This window comes from Anthonomus grandis, chromosome 1, assembly GCF_022605725.1.
Source record: "Anthonomus grandis grandis chromosome 1, icAntGran1.3, whole genome shotgun sequence".
Taxonomy (NCBI): domain Eukaryota; kingdom Metazoa; phylum Arthropoda; class Insecta; order Coleoptera; family Curculionidae; genus Anthonomus; species Anthonomus grandis.
In genome coordinates, this window is record NC_065546.1 from 18,309,673 (window position 1) to 18,326,695 (window position 17,023).

The 17,023-nt window shown below is 34.0% G+C and overlaps 1 protein-coding gene across 1 annotated transcript in view; it reads right to left on the bottom strand.

Moving 5' to 3' along the window:
• Nucleotides 1-17,023, bottom strand: part of LOC126735468 (palmitoyltransferase ZDHHC11) — a 107,215-nt gene that overhangs the window by 67,687 nt on the left and 22,505 nt on the right. The window lies entirely within an intron of this gene.

Below are 17,023 nucleotides of genomic sequence, written 5' to 3' on the forward strand. Positions count from 1 at the left end.
TGAAGTCAAGGAAAGTGGCAATTATTGATTAGATTGCGATGGCCCCAAAATGGCTTGGTTAAATTGAAATAGGACATACTTTTGTTCTAATACTCATTTTAAACATAATTTAAGAATCGAATAATTTGAGATATTTTACTTAAAATACAATTTAAGAAAATCCGGGGTAATAGTAAATATTTCCAGAAAAAAATTAATTCAACAGAATAAAAATAAATATACAGAATTTGTATCAATGGTTTTATCAAAAAAAATTACCAAAACTTATTAATTTTTCCAGATTTAGGAGAAAAATTAATTTTGGTATGGATGAATGAATTGGCGTTTTTCTTATTATTTTTCCTTTTTGACAATAAATATTCTTTAATATATATTAATAATTAATTCGGTCGTTCTGCATCAGGAAAATCGATCCTGAGGCCGCCACTATAAAAATATTGGCTCATATTTATTTTAAATTGCTCACAAGTGTGTTGGTTCTCATAGTGTACAGAAAAAGGATTATTTCATTCTTGAAAAATAATTTGATAGAAATTTTTTTTTATTACTTATTTTTTTAAGTACATTTTTTCGTAAGATTGTATAAAATTAGAAAGCATGAAAAGCATTATATTACTTAGGAATTAATTATGTTTTAATTTACTCATTTGCGAAAAAATTATACAATTTCAGAATGGTTGACAACACTCCAAAGATAATTTTCTGCTTAATTTTTCAAGAATGATTATTTAACCGATTTTATTTAATAAAGGTTATAACTTAACTTTTAAGATACGAAACCTTTAAAAATCGATCGTCATAGAAACCTTAATAAATGTGAAACTTTAAAGAATCCCAGAAGAAACTGTAAGGCATACTTTTAGCACATAATATATAAACTTTAAAAATATGCTTTCAGTCTATTTTTATATATTCAAAACAATTTTTTTTGAAACACTCAATAATGTCTTTTTCTACTTCCTGATTATTTAATTCAATTAGTGATGCTAAGAAAATTCAAACTTTTTATTAAAATTTATTATAAAAAAAAAATATGTCTAACAACACTAAAATATCATAGGAATTACGTAGAACATCTAGACTACCTTAGAGATATTTGACGAAATGTTCCATTTCACCAAATATATATTTTTGTAAATTATTTCTAGTGACCTCAGTTTGTAGTAACTAATTTATTTTTTGTTGGATATATGTCAAAAATATATTTTGTAGAGTTATGTCCATATTCTCGGGTTTTGTTTATAAAGTGAAGGTAAAAAAAAATTTGTGACAAAATAAAAATTAGGAAGTTTCTGGAAAAATAAGACCTTTTTTTACCTTCACCTTATATTTGTCAAAAAACTATTTCAAACTATCAATTATACAGTGCTTTCATTTCAAAACGATCCACCCTTAATAACATTAAAAAAAAAAACACGTCAAATTAGATATACAGGGGGACGTTTAATTATGCATTTACTGTCAGTTCTGTCAATCACCTCCTCACCTCCAGCTAACCTCACTTTAATATGTCAAGTGGGAACCCCCATCGTGTGATACATCATAGTAAGGAGCGTAAAATTCTCTATTCAACGGTACCAAAAAAAATGAAATCGGTAAATGTGTCAGCAAATAGTTAGCGAAAATGTCTAGAAATAATGAATATTTTATTTACGCCAAACTTTGGTATGTGAAATGGCTACCCCATGGTGTGATACATTATTTTAAAGGGCATTTATTATGCTTCAATGGTTGTAAAAAAAATAAAATTGATTGACCAAGAAGCAATTAAAGTGTAAATCGGTAGGGTAGAAAAACAAATTTAATTAGTTTAACAAATTTATTTTATTAAATTCAAAATGCGCCCCGTTATTAGCAAGACAATAAAAAAGCCTATTTTCAAACTCCTTACGAACATTGGCAAGGGTCTGCCCGCTAATTTCTCTGCATTCTTGAAATATTCTATTTTTTAAATTTTCAATACTCTCAGGTGGGGTTTTACAAACTTTGCTTTTTAAGTAGCCCCAACTTAATTGCACCACATCTGCCAATGCACTTTTCTCGAAAATTTTCATCAAGCCACTCTCGAACTACCAAAGTGTAGTGCGCGGGAGCTCCATCCTGCTGAAAATGTGTATTATTTTCATTCAATAATATAGCACCATGTTGATCGACTTGATTTTCCATAGATTGGATGATGGAAGGGTATGTTGCATTTTCTAAAAGGTTTAAATAAATTTTGCCAGTCAAATTTTCTTCCAAAAAAAATGGCTCGATTATTTTATTCCCATAAATTCCTGCCCAAACATTAATTTTTTGGGGATATTGGGTATGGCCTTCCCGAAAAACATGCGGATTTTCATTATCCCAGTATCTACAGTTATGTCTGTTCACCAGGCCATTTAAAAAAAAGGTCGATTCGTCACTGAAGCAAATGTTCTTCAATAAATGGGAATCGTCGTCAATTCGCTGGCACATCACTTCACAAAATTGAATTCTCCTATCAAAATCATCTTCTCCGAGTTCATGAAGAATATGAATTTTATAAGGAAAGAACTAATTTTTTTTTAAACTTTATGTACGGAACCAGTGGAAATATTTGTTAGTTTTGCGGCCTTTGGTATAGACAAAGTTGGCCAGCAATCTATAGCAAATTGTCCTAGTACTTCAACTTGGCATGCTTCATCGACAACTCTATTTTCATATTTGTTCTTATTGCAAATCGATCCACACATCTCGTGAGAGTTCGTATCAATTCTAATACGTATTTATAGCTCAAGTTTTTATCTTGATACCTTTCATTAAATGCTCTCGCGGTTCTGCGAGCACACCGATCTTGAGCTCCATAAAGGAAAATTATTTCTATTCTTTCAGCTAGCCTATACACCATTTTATTAACTCACTGTTTTAACTAAAATTGAAAAATTGCATGCGTCAAACTGACAGTTTTAATAATAATAAATCGCCTGCTTTTTAAACGCCTTAAAAATGTAAGGTATTACAGTGTTATTACAGTGTGTACCTATTAGGTAGGATTCGCAAAAAATATAAGTGAAATAAATACACATACAAAGTTATAAGACTGCAAAGATTTTTGCAAAAAATTTGAAGACACTCTTTTTTCTCGCAAATAACGGTACACATTCTTTACTTAAAAAAATAAATAATTTGCTTGAACTAAATGTACTGTTTGTTACCACACTTTTTAACTTCTAAATTGCTTGTATTTTCTTTTTGATGATCTATTATAAAAAATGTAAGAATTTTAAAATGATGTAGGTACCACACCAAAAGTATTCATTTAAAATATCAAAGTTTGACGTAAATAAAAATATATATTCTTTTTAAGAAAGTTATTAAGGGTGGATCGTTTTGAAATGAAAGCACTGTATATATTTGTCAACGTTTAGGTCTCTATGAGATCAACCTCAGAACTCGTAAATAATAGAAATAACACAGAAACACAAATAAAATAAGTAATCCTATTTTCATATTTTGGGAAATTAGCAGAATCATGACGCTTTTTGCCATGATTATGCTTATTTTGATTTTTCGCATTTCTGCCTCGTAGTTTCCATTGCTGGTTATGGTAGAGCCTGAGTAGTTGAAACTGTCTGCTAGGTCATATTGGTTTAGGACACACTTCAGTGACTTCCTAAAGTCAGTGAAGTGTTAAGTGTCAGTTATCTACCGACTATCAGTAATTTTTAAATTAATTTTTAAGTCAACTTTATTGCTTTCATGTTCCATTCATCTGAGAAGTTCTACTATTTCTGTTTCTTCTCTGCTATCGTCAACAAATCCTAGTTAGTTGGTAATTTTTCTCGGCTATTGTTATGCCTCCAAACCATTCATCTAAGGACTTTCTCACCACTACCCGAATTTCCCTCTCCATTTTGGCATAGTTACAAAAGTTAAATTTTCGCACACAGTAAGAGCCATAATAAATGTTAAAATTAAAAGTAAGTTTTCTGCTTCAGTCTAATTTAAGTATTTTACATGAAATTAATTAATGCATAAATCACAACTTAAATAAACAGAACTAGCAACATAATTTCCAAGCCTTCTAAATTTAAAAACCAAAAAGTTACAACAGATTACATAAGGAACATTATATCAAAATGAAAAAACTGCATATACACTTAGGGTAATTCGAGGAGAGTTGGCGCATCAGGTGAGATGACGCAGAAGCCATTTTGCCGTATCGCTTAACACGCATTTATTTTAACCGTACGGCAGGGTACCTTTAGACACGCAATTAGATTTTAAATAACTTGTTTTTGCTGTTCGATTAATTAAGTGGGTGATTTTTTCAAAAATTATATTTGTGTTAGTCCAAAAATATTTTTATTGTGTGGAACAACATAGTTTTTAGGTAAGTTATGTCGTATGTATATTTGGTTTTTGATTATTTTAGGATAGTTTATTGCTGTTTAAGTATTCCTAACCTCAATTGACCACGCTATTATAAACCGGCTATTTTAAATTTATTGCACCAACTCTCCTTATATAGTAAGGTCAGTTAGCGCAATTACTGATGAGGTGAGTCGACGCAGGTTTTAAAAATGCTCCTACTTAAAAAACTAAGGTACTGTTGGGTAATAAGGCCGGGTTAAGAAAAATATTTTTGTTATAACCAAATAAAAAATATTTTTATTACAAAGTAAGATACAAAAGATAAATCAACATGTATTCTTTTAAAAAACATAACTAAAAAATGAAAACAAGAATTTTTAAACATTCATAATGCAAAAAAATAAAAACAACTCTTTTGGCCTTATTACCAGCATAGGCAGGTAATATGGCCACGGAGTAAAATTTGTAGCAGGTAATAAGGCCGATTTTTAAAATTTCCTCAGGGCATGCATTCAGGGCAAATAAATGCTTCTTTATCTTCAACTGTTAGTCCAACACATTCTTCGTGAACCCAAGTACCACAAGATGAACATGCTCTCATATCGGCTACAAAGTCAAGCAGGCAAACAGAACACATCCATACAGCTGAAAGGCTCGTAGTTGGCGTATTGGCGGACTTCCTCTTCACAACAGAACCCTTTTTTGAGATATTGGTAACCTTTTTACCAGAACTACGATCCTTAAATATGTGCCTTTTGACCTCTTGAGCACGATAATTCAAAGCCTTTCTTCGATTGGAGGTTTTTATTGGTGCCATATCAGGTGTAACTAAAACTTCAGAGAAAGAGTTTTGATGTGAAGTTTCTCCTTTTTCAGCTAAATCTTCTGACTGAGTTGATTGAGACTGAGACTGATCTGCAGGGCTGGTACTGGAATGTACTGTTGAATTATCCTTAGTTGTCTTAAATAATGTTGCTAATGGAATATCATCTTCCGAATCCCAAAGTTCTTCCCTTACTATGGCACTTTCCTCACTATTTTCAGCTGCAATATTTTGACCACGATGAGTTGGAAGACTTGGGGCGAATGCATGTTCAGGAATGGCGTTTCTACTGAACGGGTAGATACCAGTTGATCTAAAACCATTGCAGATGTTATTAATAGTCATGCACTTTCCCCAGACTGGCGTGAATACATCAGAAAATCTCTCTTTACTCAACCTTCTATCAGGATGTTGACTCCAATATTCAAGAAGCTGTTGATCCCAGTGGGATTCAAAAGACCGGAAAACGGATTTGTCCATTGGCTGGAGCTCGTGAGTCGTATTACTGGGTAGGCATAAAAGCTCAATTCCTAAAGTTTCTGCCTTTTCAGCAATGGACTCATCTAGGTGACTTGACGCTCCATCAAAAATTAAATTGTTGGAGGGGAAGACATAAATTGTGAGAAGTGCTCCAGCCATTTGATAAATATCTCAGTCGTCATGCTGCCCTTTGCGGTCATGTGTACAGCTGAGCCTGCTGGTAAACCATCAGAATAGCAAGGTTTTCCACGTTGCCCTTTGAATAAAATCATAGGTGGTATGACATGGCCTAGGGCATTTGCACAAGCGACTACTGTGACGTTTTCCGCATGTTCAGGCGCCACTAAGTGCACTCTTTTGGGACCTTTTTGGGCTAGTACTAGCTGCTGGTGATGAAGGGTTAATCTGCAACCCTTCTCATCCATGTTGTAAATTTTTTCGGGGCTATGTTTTAATCCGGTTCTACACAGCAGAGCATCCAATTTATCAAAATAATCATTTACAATGAAATGATTCAATTTCTGAGCTCGGGCAGGATTTAATTGCTGTGCTTTGCGTTGAGCTATTTGTGGATGACGTCTTAGAAAGGCACGGTACCATTCTTTACCCGCCAATTTTTTTTCCCGGTTAAATTTATGTTTAACGCTCATTTTCTCACAATAATTGAAAACACTTCGGCGTAAAACTCGAAGTTAACGGAAAGCCTCTGCTAGAAAATCTCAATATTTTCCTTTCTAAGTCCGTTTCCTGTTCCATATTTAATACTGGTTTTGCTCCCAATGACCTGTTTGAGGAACCGGATTTAAGGTGATTCCTTAAGGTACGACGCGGAATCCCAGATTGCTGTTCCACCCATTCTTGAGACCGACCACTCCTTAATAGCTGAAGGGCCTCTTCCATCATTTCTTCGGTCCAATTTGCTCGTATTCCTCGATTTTTTTTTCCCCATAACTGAAAAATAAAAAAGTATTTTCTACTGCGTATGTAGGAGACAGATAATATGGCCGGAACATTATAGCTACAGCTATAATACTTACCTAAGCTAGAAAACTGCTCCGCGCTGTAACTGTTGCTGACACGTTGGTATAAAAAACTATTTTCTAAGACTTCCGCAGGAATCCTACATGGAAAAACAACTTTTAGACCATCTTGTAATAGGCCTTATTACCTGGCTAGAAACTTAAAGGTAACCATTTCGGCAGGCAATAAGGCCGGGAGCTTATTGCATTGAGATAAGGTGGGAAATTTCTTTAAAAAAATATATAAGTAAGTAAAAAATATATAAGTAATGGGATTATTTTTTAAGACTTTTGCCAGCGTAAACAATTAAGATAAATTTACAAAAAATTACGCATTATTTTGTAGCCGGCTTTATTATCTGCAAACAAATTTAATGGTAAGGCAGGTAATAAGGCCGCGGCCTTGTTACAAGTCTGGCATCCATTTTCTTTTTGAGGTTAGATGTAACAAAAAAAGAGTAAATAAAACGAAACTAATAATCTATATACCAACACAATTTGGAAAATATAATGCAAACAATACTCTAATCAAACTACCAAAAAATGTTACTCACCTTTTGCAGGTATTTTTTACAACACGGGCACGAAAACACTTCCAAATTTTTAAACACGTGCATGTAGGTAAATGGAGGAATGTATACTAGCTCGCAAAGCGCCAACTGTTTTGTGTTAGATCTGTCTACACCTAGATGGTGCCACTAGGACCACAGAATATTAAGGTATCCGTTGGGATAACTTTGGCTTTATTACCTGCCCGGCCTTATTACCCAACAGTACCTTATATTTTGCTCAATCACCAATAATAAATTTAACTGGTTTGTTATGCCTTTCGCCTGTAATTAATTATATTTAACTTTTTTGCAGACATGCCTACACAATATAAAAGAAAAGGAAGCGTTTCTAGGGGCAAATGGTCAAAAGAACAGTTAGCTGCTACAGTTGCTGCCATAGAAGCGAATGAAATGGCGGTTCGTGAGGCAAGCCGGACCTTCAGTGTTCCAGAAGCCACTATACGCCGTCGGCGTAAAAAAGGGGACATGCAGTCTAAGAACTTGGGACCCTCGTCCACGCTGGGAGAAGAAAACGAAGCTAAAATAGTAGCACACATTAAAAAGCTTCAAAAACATGGATTTGCGCCTACAAGAAGATTTGTTCGTTCTATGGCATTCAACCTAGTGGAGCAATTAAATATACCTTACAAGTTCAATAAAGAAGCTCGTTTGGCTGGATATCCCTGGCTTGATTCTTTTCTTAGAAGAAACAAGGGACTTGCGATACGCAAAGCTGAAGCGGTTTCCTCAGCTCGTGCATTGGCAATGATAAAAACAAACGTTGCTTCTTACTTTAATCTTCTTGAAAAGACATTAACCGAAAATGGTTTAATGAATGAGCCTGAGAGAATATTTAACATAGATGAGACAGGCTTGCAATTAAATACGCGTCCTGGACATGTTATTGCTGCAAAGGGCTCCAAAAATATAGCATCAGTCGCATCTGCTGAGAAGGGAGAAATCATTTCCCTTATTGTATGTTGCAACGGAGAAGGCACCTACATTCCACCAACCTGTGTTTTTAAAGGCAAAAACAAAAAACCCGAATTTGAAGATGGGATGCCGCCAGGTTCTTTAGTCTACATGTCAGAAAAGTCAGCATATGTAAATAGTGAAATATTTTTTAAATGGCTTAGAGACCAATTTAAACCACGGAAACCTCAGGGAAAAGTACTATTGCTGCTTGATGGACATTCCTCCCATTGCAGCAATGTAGAAATGCTGGAGTATGCTGCTAAAAATAATATTATTTTATTTTGTCTACCTAGCCACACCACGCAGTTCTTGCAACCATTAGACAGAGGATTTTTTAAGTCTTTTAAAGCTTCCTATTATGATGCTTGCAATTTATTTTTACGAGCTAATCCCGAAAGACGCATTACCAGGCTCCAGTTTGGACAACTACTTGCTTCTGCGTGGGAAAAGTCTGCAAACATAAAAAATGTAGTAAAAAATAGAGCAACAGGTATCGCACCTTTTAATCCGGATGTTATTCCTGACTATGCCTACCTGACAGAGGAAAGTCTACAAGACGCTCCACAGGAAGTTTCCGATAATAACACGGACATTAAACAAAATAAGCCATAATTCTCCGGAGCCACAGCCAGGTTGTTCTCATTGGTCTAACCCAGATACCATTACTCCCGGAAAAATGCTAGACCAAATATCTCCAGTACCAGTGGCACGTGCTGTAGAGACTGTAAGAAAACGAGCCAAACAACTGGCTAGCATTTTAACGTCTGTTGAAAATATCAAAGACAAAAAGGATAAGGCAGAAAGCAAAGCAAAAAAAGGCCAAAGTTCAATGTTAAAGGGAAAAAAGAAAGGTGCTAAGAAAAAATGCGAATCTGAGTCTGAATCTGACGACGGTAATAATGAAGTTACCTACGACGATTCGACGAGTGGTGACGATGAATCTGATATCTGCGTTAGTTGTAAAGAGGAATACAGCAAAACCAAAAAAAAACAAGACTGGATACAGTGCATTCAGTGTATGAGATGGATGCACGAAGAATGCACAAAATATCTAAATTTCTGCGACTTGTGTGGGAAAAAAACAGCCCAAAAAAGATAATTCTTGGTTACCAATAGATAGCCAATAAGACATTTTTCTGTTTTTAAGTTTGAATGAGTTTTTTTTCTTACGTTCCTTTTTTCTGAAACAGATTTGTTTTTCAATAAAAGCTTTAAAATATTGATGTTATGTTTTTAATTATTTAAACACCTAATTTTAACACATTTCAAAAATTAAATTTGAAAAGTGTGGCTTAAAAAAGAATGCGTCAACTCACCTTAGGCAGTGCGTCATCTCTCCTATATACATAGGGTGAGATGACGCAAAGATAAGAAAAAAATAAATTTGGATTTTTGCCAACATTAAATCTTATTGTCAATTTCTTGCTTTCTAATAAAAAACTAATACTTTTCTTCACAAAAATCCGAATTTGTTTTTTAGTTTTTTTTTAAATTTTAAAATCCAGACTAGTTTGAAAAAAAGTGCGTCATCTCTCCTCTATTTACCCTATATATATTGTACATCGTCTCCGTTAGTATCAATTACTCTAAAATCATAATAAGTATAAGGATTTATAAGATTTTTTCCTGGTCTGGAGTTTTTCTTTAATAAGTATCAACCTTGGAAGATGAATCTATCTTCTAGTTTTAAAATATCTTGACGTTTGACCGATGTAAACACGATCAAATTCACAACATGGAATTTTATAGGTTGCATTACTTTCCAAGTCCTTTAGTGTCTTTGTTTTTGATTTTAAACCGTTTGGTATTATTTTTATTCTTAAAAAGAACGTGTTAATATTATCGTCATTTAGTTTTCTTGCATATTTTCAGACAGAATATTGACATATTATAGTTTAAAGAATTTGTTCTCAACGGTTTTAATTTGCTTTTGAACTACTTGATTGAGTTTGAAATAAAATTTTAATAATTAATTTATGTGGATAGTCATTATTTAAAAGAAAGTTTTTAATCTTAAGAAGATTGATCTATGATAGACGATAGGAGATGAATTTTAGTGCTCTATTTTTCAAACTTTTTATAAATTTAATTTTTTGTTAGAAAAAATAATTAATTAAAGATAAAAAAATAATTAAATTAAAATTATAGTTTAAAAATGTTTCTGAGAATGTTGGCGTTTGGTTCCAATCTATTTTTATCACATTTTGGTTAGTTCTAACAAATAAAATATCAAGGGAAGAGATTAAGTTATTAGACTCTACTCTACTCTTTTGAATAAAAACTATCCATGGAATTCAAATAATTATTTTGAGAAACGAAATTTAGAAGATTTATAACTTGTTGGAAAGATAACGCACTACAGTCCTTTATTTATACCCCACTTTCTCGTTAAAATTGTAATGGCAAGATCTGTTGAAATATTTGGAAACAAAGAAATAACATCCAATGATACTTTTAAGACATCATTTGGTGATATTTCTAGAATGTCTAACTGAAATATTTTCAAAAAGTTTACCATCAACTGAAATCGAAAAATCAAAACTGAATTCGAAGATCTGAAGACTGTTATCCAGTGTACAGGACAATGTAAATAGTACTACCACGGTAAATGCGTAAATGTTGATATGCGTGGTTTCCATATGCGAAAATCGACTTGGAAGTAAGTGTGAAAGGTATGAAGCAAAAAGTGAATTGCCTACTGAACGAACGAGGAAAAGAAGCCGTGTTGATGATTTTGTGGATTTTGATTTTACTGGGGAGATCAACAATACATTAAAATAGTTGGTGGAGAAAACAAGAGAATTAAGTTAAAAGATTGATATATTGTCAGTGGAGCACCGAAACCTAAAGATTGAAATTGCTGGTCTCAAGGAAACCGAGTCAACAACATCGGTTTTACCAAATGGAAACGCGGGATCTTATGCGAAAGCAGTTCAAAAAAACAATAAAATATTAGTCGTTAAACAAAAGAAATTTGAGAAGAACGTAAACCATTTCAAGGAGGATATTAGAAATTAAAAGATCAATCCATCGGACATAGGTGCTGGATTGTCGTTGGGGAAACCTACTAAGAATAGTGGATTGATACTTAAATGTGGAAGTGAAAAGGAGTTTACCACTATCCAGAGAAAAATGGGCGAGAAGTACATTGTTGATGTACCCAAAATGTTAGAGAGAAGAATAAAGGTTGTAGGAGTTAATGAAAGCGAACATTCTGTAACCGATGAAGAAATAGTGTTGAAGAAATAGTGAAGAGATAAAATTGAGAAGCAAAATAATGTACAAAGACGTCCAGAAACCAAAATTAAAATACTGCGTAGAACAAAGGTGATAAGTAACTACGATCACTTTATTAAAAGAAAAAAAATTTATATCGGCTGGAATCGATGCATGGTGTTTAATAATATAAAAAGGTGTTTCCAATGTTGTGGATATGGGCATATGACCAAAGAGTGCAAGTGTGTACTAACGTACTCCAAATAAAGTGTGTGCCAAATGTAGCGGAAGCAACGATGTAAAGGAGTGTAATGTTGAAGCAGTTAAATGTGAAAGTTATGTTGTGTCAAATAAAAAGTATGGTTTGAATTTGGATGTTAATCACGTTGCATGGGATGTTAAAAAAATGTGAATCATACAAGAGAATTGAGGAAATTCAAAGTAAAAGGTATATAAAGTAGCAATTAGATTTAAATATTGTTTTAAGCTCGGATATAGTCTATTTAAACTGTCAGAGCTACCTGAATAATAAGTATAGTATTATTATATTACTAAATAATTGGAAACCTAGGATATTTTTATTAAGCGAGACCCATGTGTCGGAGATCGAACTACGTGAAGAATTGATGGGTGTGCTCTGTCATTTATCGTTCACCGCAAAACCATGATGCTCAATTTATTGAATTTTTTGATGACCAAATCATTGACTTTAGTGGCACAAATATTGTCAGTGTTGGGTGACTTTAACATTGATCTGCTTAAAGACTCATTTTATGCTAACAAAATTAAAAGCATTATAAGGTCCTATGGTTTTAGCCAAATTATTAAGACTCCAACAAGAATAATTCCGAGGAGTCAGACACTGATTGACTACATTGTAATCAACAATAAAACTACATAAGGTTTATTCGACATCAAAAATTAGTGATCATTTAATTTGGTCCGTTACTCTTGTCCAGCAAAATAAGCCAAAGGTCAATGTAATTGAATATAGAAGATCCATGCACAATTATGTAAGTGATAAATTACAAGAAGCACTGTTGAAAATACGTTGGAATAACAATATGTCTGATGTTAATCTAATAGCAGATACTTTTGTCTCAGATGTCACTACAATCCTAATTAAGATGTGTCCCATTACAAAAATTGTTAATAAGCAGAAATTCCTAGACAAGAAATGGATTACTCACAATATTAGAAATATGATGCATGAAAGAGACATATTATATAAAAGGCCAGTTTTTAATAAAACTGAAGATACTTGAGTATAAAAAGATGATGATATAGTCAGAGAGATCAAAACTGAAAAAGAAATTTTTTTTTCGGTGACTATTGATCAAAATAGAAGAAATCCAAAAGAGCTATGGAAACATCTAAAAATTCTGTTACCAGGGAAAAGTGAAACTGTGCCCAACGACGAAATTTTTTTTGATTTGGAAGTAGTGTCCGATGAGGCGAGTATAGCGCACAAGTTTAATATTACTTTGTAGATAGTGTTAACACTGTTATTCAAAATATACCACAGGTGAGTATCACTCACAATTCTAGAATTCCAGCCGCCAATAATTACTTAACAATATTTGAAAAAATAACAATGACCAAATTGAAAAATATTTTGCAAAACCTTAAAAATGTCGGGGATGGTGAAAGTGGGATATCTAAGAAAGTTCTTTGCGATGTGTTTTACGTTGCTGGAGACCGACTTTTAGATATTATCAACACATCATTAACCAATGGTATCTTCCCGGAGTCCTCGAAATTTTGCAAAATACAAAGTGCCATAATGGATTTCGGCCAATCAATATAGTTCCAATTTATGAGAAGATGCTTGAAGTGTGTGTCAAGGAGCAGCTAATTCAATTCTGCAATAAAAATCAAATATTGGTTCCGATACAATCGGGTTTTCGTGAAAATCATTCATGTGAATCTGTTGTTATTAACATCGGTGATGATTTTCTTAAGGCTATAGATTCTGGTAATTTTGTACTTGCGGTATTTTAGGACTTTAAAAAGAGCCTTTGAGACTATAGATAGGGATATATTGTTAAGAAAATCAGAATATATGGGAATTAAGCATAATGTCCTAAATTGGTTTAATTTATACTTAACTTATCCAATAGAGTTCAAAGAGTTAAATATAAAAATTGTATATCTGAAACTGTGAATGTTAAATATGGTGTGTCTTAGGGAACTGTACTCGGTCCATTGTTATTTCTGTTATACGTTAATGACATGGTTATGCTGTGTAAAAAATTTAATATTGTATTATTTGCTGGTGAGCATTTTATTTTAATTAATAGATGTAGTACCAGTCAAACGCATAATCATATTTTATATAGATGACTAAGTGAATTCAACAAATGTTAATCAGTTTAAGAGGCTATTGAGAACGCATGCATTAAGTAAATTTTAGGGCCTATTGTTAACTTATTATTTTTCTTTTCTTCTTTTCTCTTTATTGTATTGTATGTTAGATTTTTTTTTTATTGTACATTTTGTAATTTATTCAGTTATTCGACTTGCTTCCATAGTTAGGTCGTGGATCGACTCCTTAGCGGTGTATTTCTGGACCACCGGGAGGCGGTGATTGTCCATTGGAACTACCAGGACGGTCCCTGTCTCCCAGTAAAAGTAACCGAGATGCCCTGTTTGTTCGAGTCATCATAAAAACCCGATCTAGAAACATGTGTCGCAACTTGCTTGAACCACCAACACGAGCCGACCTTGTTATGAAACCCAATTAATACCACCGATTTTTGTTAAGAAATGCAATGGGAGCACGATTAACAATTATCATATAATTTATTAATTTTTTTTATACTATTTTATCTATGTAGCTTTTTTTGCTAAATAAAGATTATTATTATTATTATTTACAGCCAGTTAAGGCTCGCACTTCCTCTAAGGGGGAGGGGGAGGATCATTCACTTATCCCAGATACCTCCGATATCAAAAGGATTAAGCTCTGTGGTCTGTGAGGGCCCTTTTCGGTGCCCTTAAGTGACCTGAAATGAGAGTTATCTCCTAGAAATTTTCGGGTGCTGCGAGCAGTTGCCAGTAATACTGCCTTTTGCATGTGCTTATATAGATGTTCGCCAGTTCCTAGTTGTTTAAGGTATTCCAGTAAACTCTTTGGTATTACACCCGTTGTCGATATAACAATTGGGATGGTCTGAACATTATCCATTCTCCATTGCCTTCCGATTTGAATTTCTAGATCTCTGTATTTGGCGATTTTCTCAGTGTGTTTCTCTTGCAGATTATTGTTGTTCAGTATGGCTACGTCAATTAGAGTTGTTTTCCTGGAAATTTTATCTATTAAAATAAAATCTGGTCTATTATGCCTTACATGTTGATCGGTAAGTACACTGCGGTCCCAATATAACTTATATCGGTCATTTTCCACTACGGGTTCTGGAGTATATTTATAATACGGAACCCTCTCTGTTGTAATAAGTTCCAACTTCATTGCCAGCTCTTGATGTAAAATTTTCGCAGCTGAGTCGTGCCGTTATTTGTATTCTGTCGCTGCAAAGGCCTGACATCCTCCTGTGATGTGTTGGATTGTCTCTGATGTTTGGCATCCATACCGGCATTTGTCGTTTTGTACGGACGGATCTCTGACGATGTGCTTGAGATAATTTCTTGTTGGTATAACCTGATCTTGGATGGCGAAATGAAAGCCCTCGGTTTCTGGAAACATTTTGCCTGATACCAACCAATAGTTCGACGAAGCAGTGTCGACATGATTTTGACTGATCTCATTAGGATGCCGCCCATGAAGGGGCTTCATCATCCAGATGCGGAGTTTTTCCTGGTCCGTATGATGGTAGCTGCACGAATCCTCTTCCTCCAAGGTGGCGGGGAAGCATTGTTCTTTCAGTGGCACTTAAGGGTGGTGGTTGTGCGTTTTAGTAAGTAGGGTCCTCACTTTTCTTTGTAGCCTTTCTATGTCTGTCCTACTCCAATTAATTACCCCTAAAGAATAACTAAGAGCTGAACATGCGTAGGAGTTAAGTGCCTTAAACATATTTTTGCTATTGAGATTGGTTCTCAAAACTTGTCTTACTCTTTTCACAAACTCGTTAGTCCGTTCGCATTTCATTGTTTGTTGTTCAATCGTTTGTGATTGTTTCATCCCCTAGTGTTTGTAAATTTCATGTTCGCCCATGGCCTCGATGGTCTGCATCTGATATTCTCCTGGTTGAATTTTTCCTCGGATTATATTGAGAGTACGGCATTTATCTAGTCCAAATTGCATGCCGATGTCATTGGAGAACTCTTCTACTATATGCAGCATTTGGTTTAGCTGGTTCCTAGTTGCAGCCATTATTTTTAAATCATCCATATACAGTAAGTGATTTAACTTTGCAATCTCGGTGTTATTATCTCGGATGCTAAACCCATAGTTGGTAGAGTTAAGATGGTTTGAAAGAGGGTTCATAGCAAGGCAGAACCATAATGGGCTTAGTGAGTCCCCTTGGAAGATTCCTGTTCGAATTGGAATGTTGTTTGTACTTACTGCGCTTTTACCCTGTACTTCGAGCTAGATCGTTGTTCTCCAACTTGTCATAGCGCTCTCTACAAAAAGACAAAGTATTACCATCAACTTTATACACTTTTAAAATGTTTATAAGCCATTCGTGTGGTACTGAGTCGAAGGCTTTCTTATAGTCGACGTAGGCAGTAAAAATATTTCTCTTGTTGTGATATGCCTGGTTCTTGATGACAGAGTCGATATTAAGTTGTTCTTTACAGCCCATAGAACCTTTAGCGCATCCTTTTTGTTGTGCGGCTTGTTACAGTTTATTTTCGTCAGATACATAAAGAATAAGAAAAAAAAATGAATCTAAAATGTTAGCGAAAGCATAGCTCGATTATAGAACTTTAAGAGGCAATTCCTAAGTTATTCTGGTGCTAAAATTAATAAAATAAACAGTTATCATTTCAGTATTAATTATATTTTTGATATCAATAATTTTCAACCCTTATGATGAAACTCAAATTATTAATCATAACATTAATTTTTTTTAATTGTTTTGATTTCACTAATGTCAGAAGTCATATCCTAGCCAATAAGATCCCAGCTCATTCTCCTATATCCCTACTAAAACCATTTCTGGCGCGAAAATCTTTGACCTCTAGGAGTCTTGAAGAACAAGCCTTTGAAGAAGGTCGTTTCTTGGTATTTTTGCCGATTTTACTCCAATGAAAAGTTGAAAACTCACCTTTTGGGTATTTTAGTTTGTGGATACTAAATGCCATACTGTAATAGTGCAGGATTGTAAGTGGTGTAGTTAAATCCCAACTTTTTCAAGGTTCTTTGTTTAAGTGTCCAGTTTTGTGTTCCCGAGAAAAGGCCAATTCCATTGGTAAGTTCTAATATTTTGATTTGGCATCTTGGTTTCTGATAATCTACATATTACACATGTAATTTTATATAAGTAGACTCACGCATACCGTTAAGTTTAACCATCAATGCTTATATCTACTTACTCTATTGGCGATTCCTCAATCTGGGTATTCTTCCACTTTCAGGCTTTTTCTTTTATCCCCCAGCATGGTCTTTATCCACGATTATAAGAGGTAGAAATATCCACTCATCTACTCCAATAACGTCCACA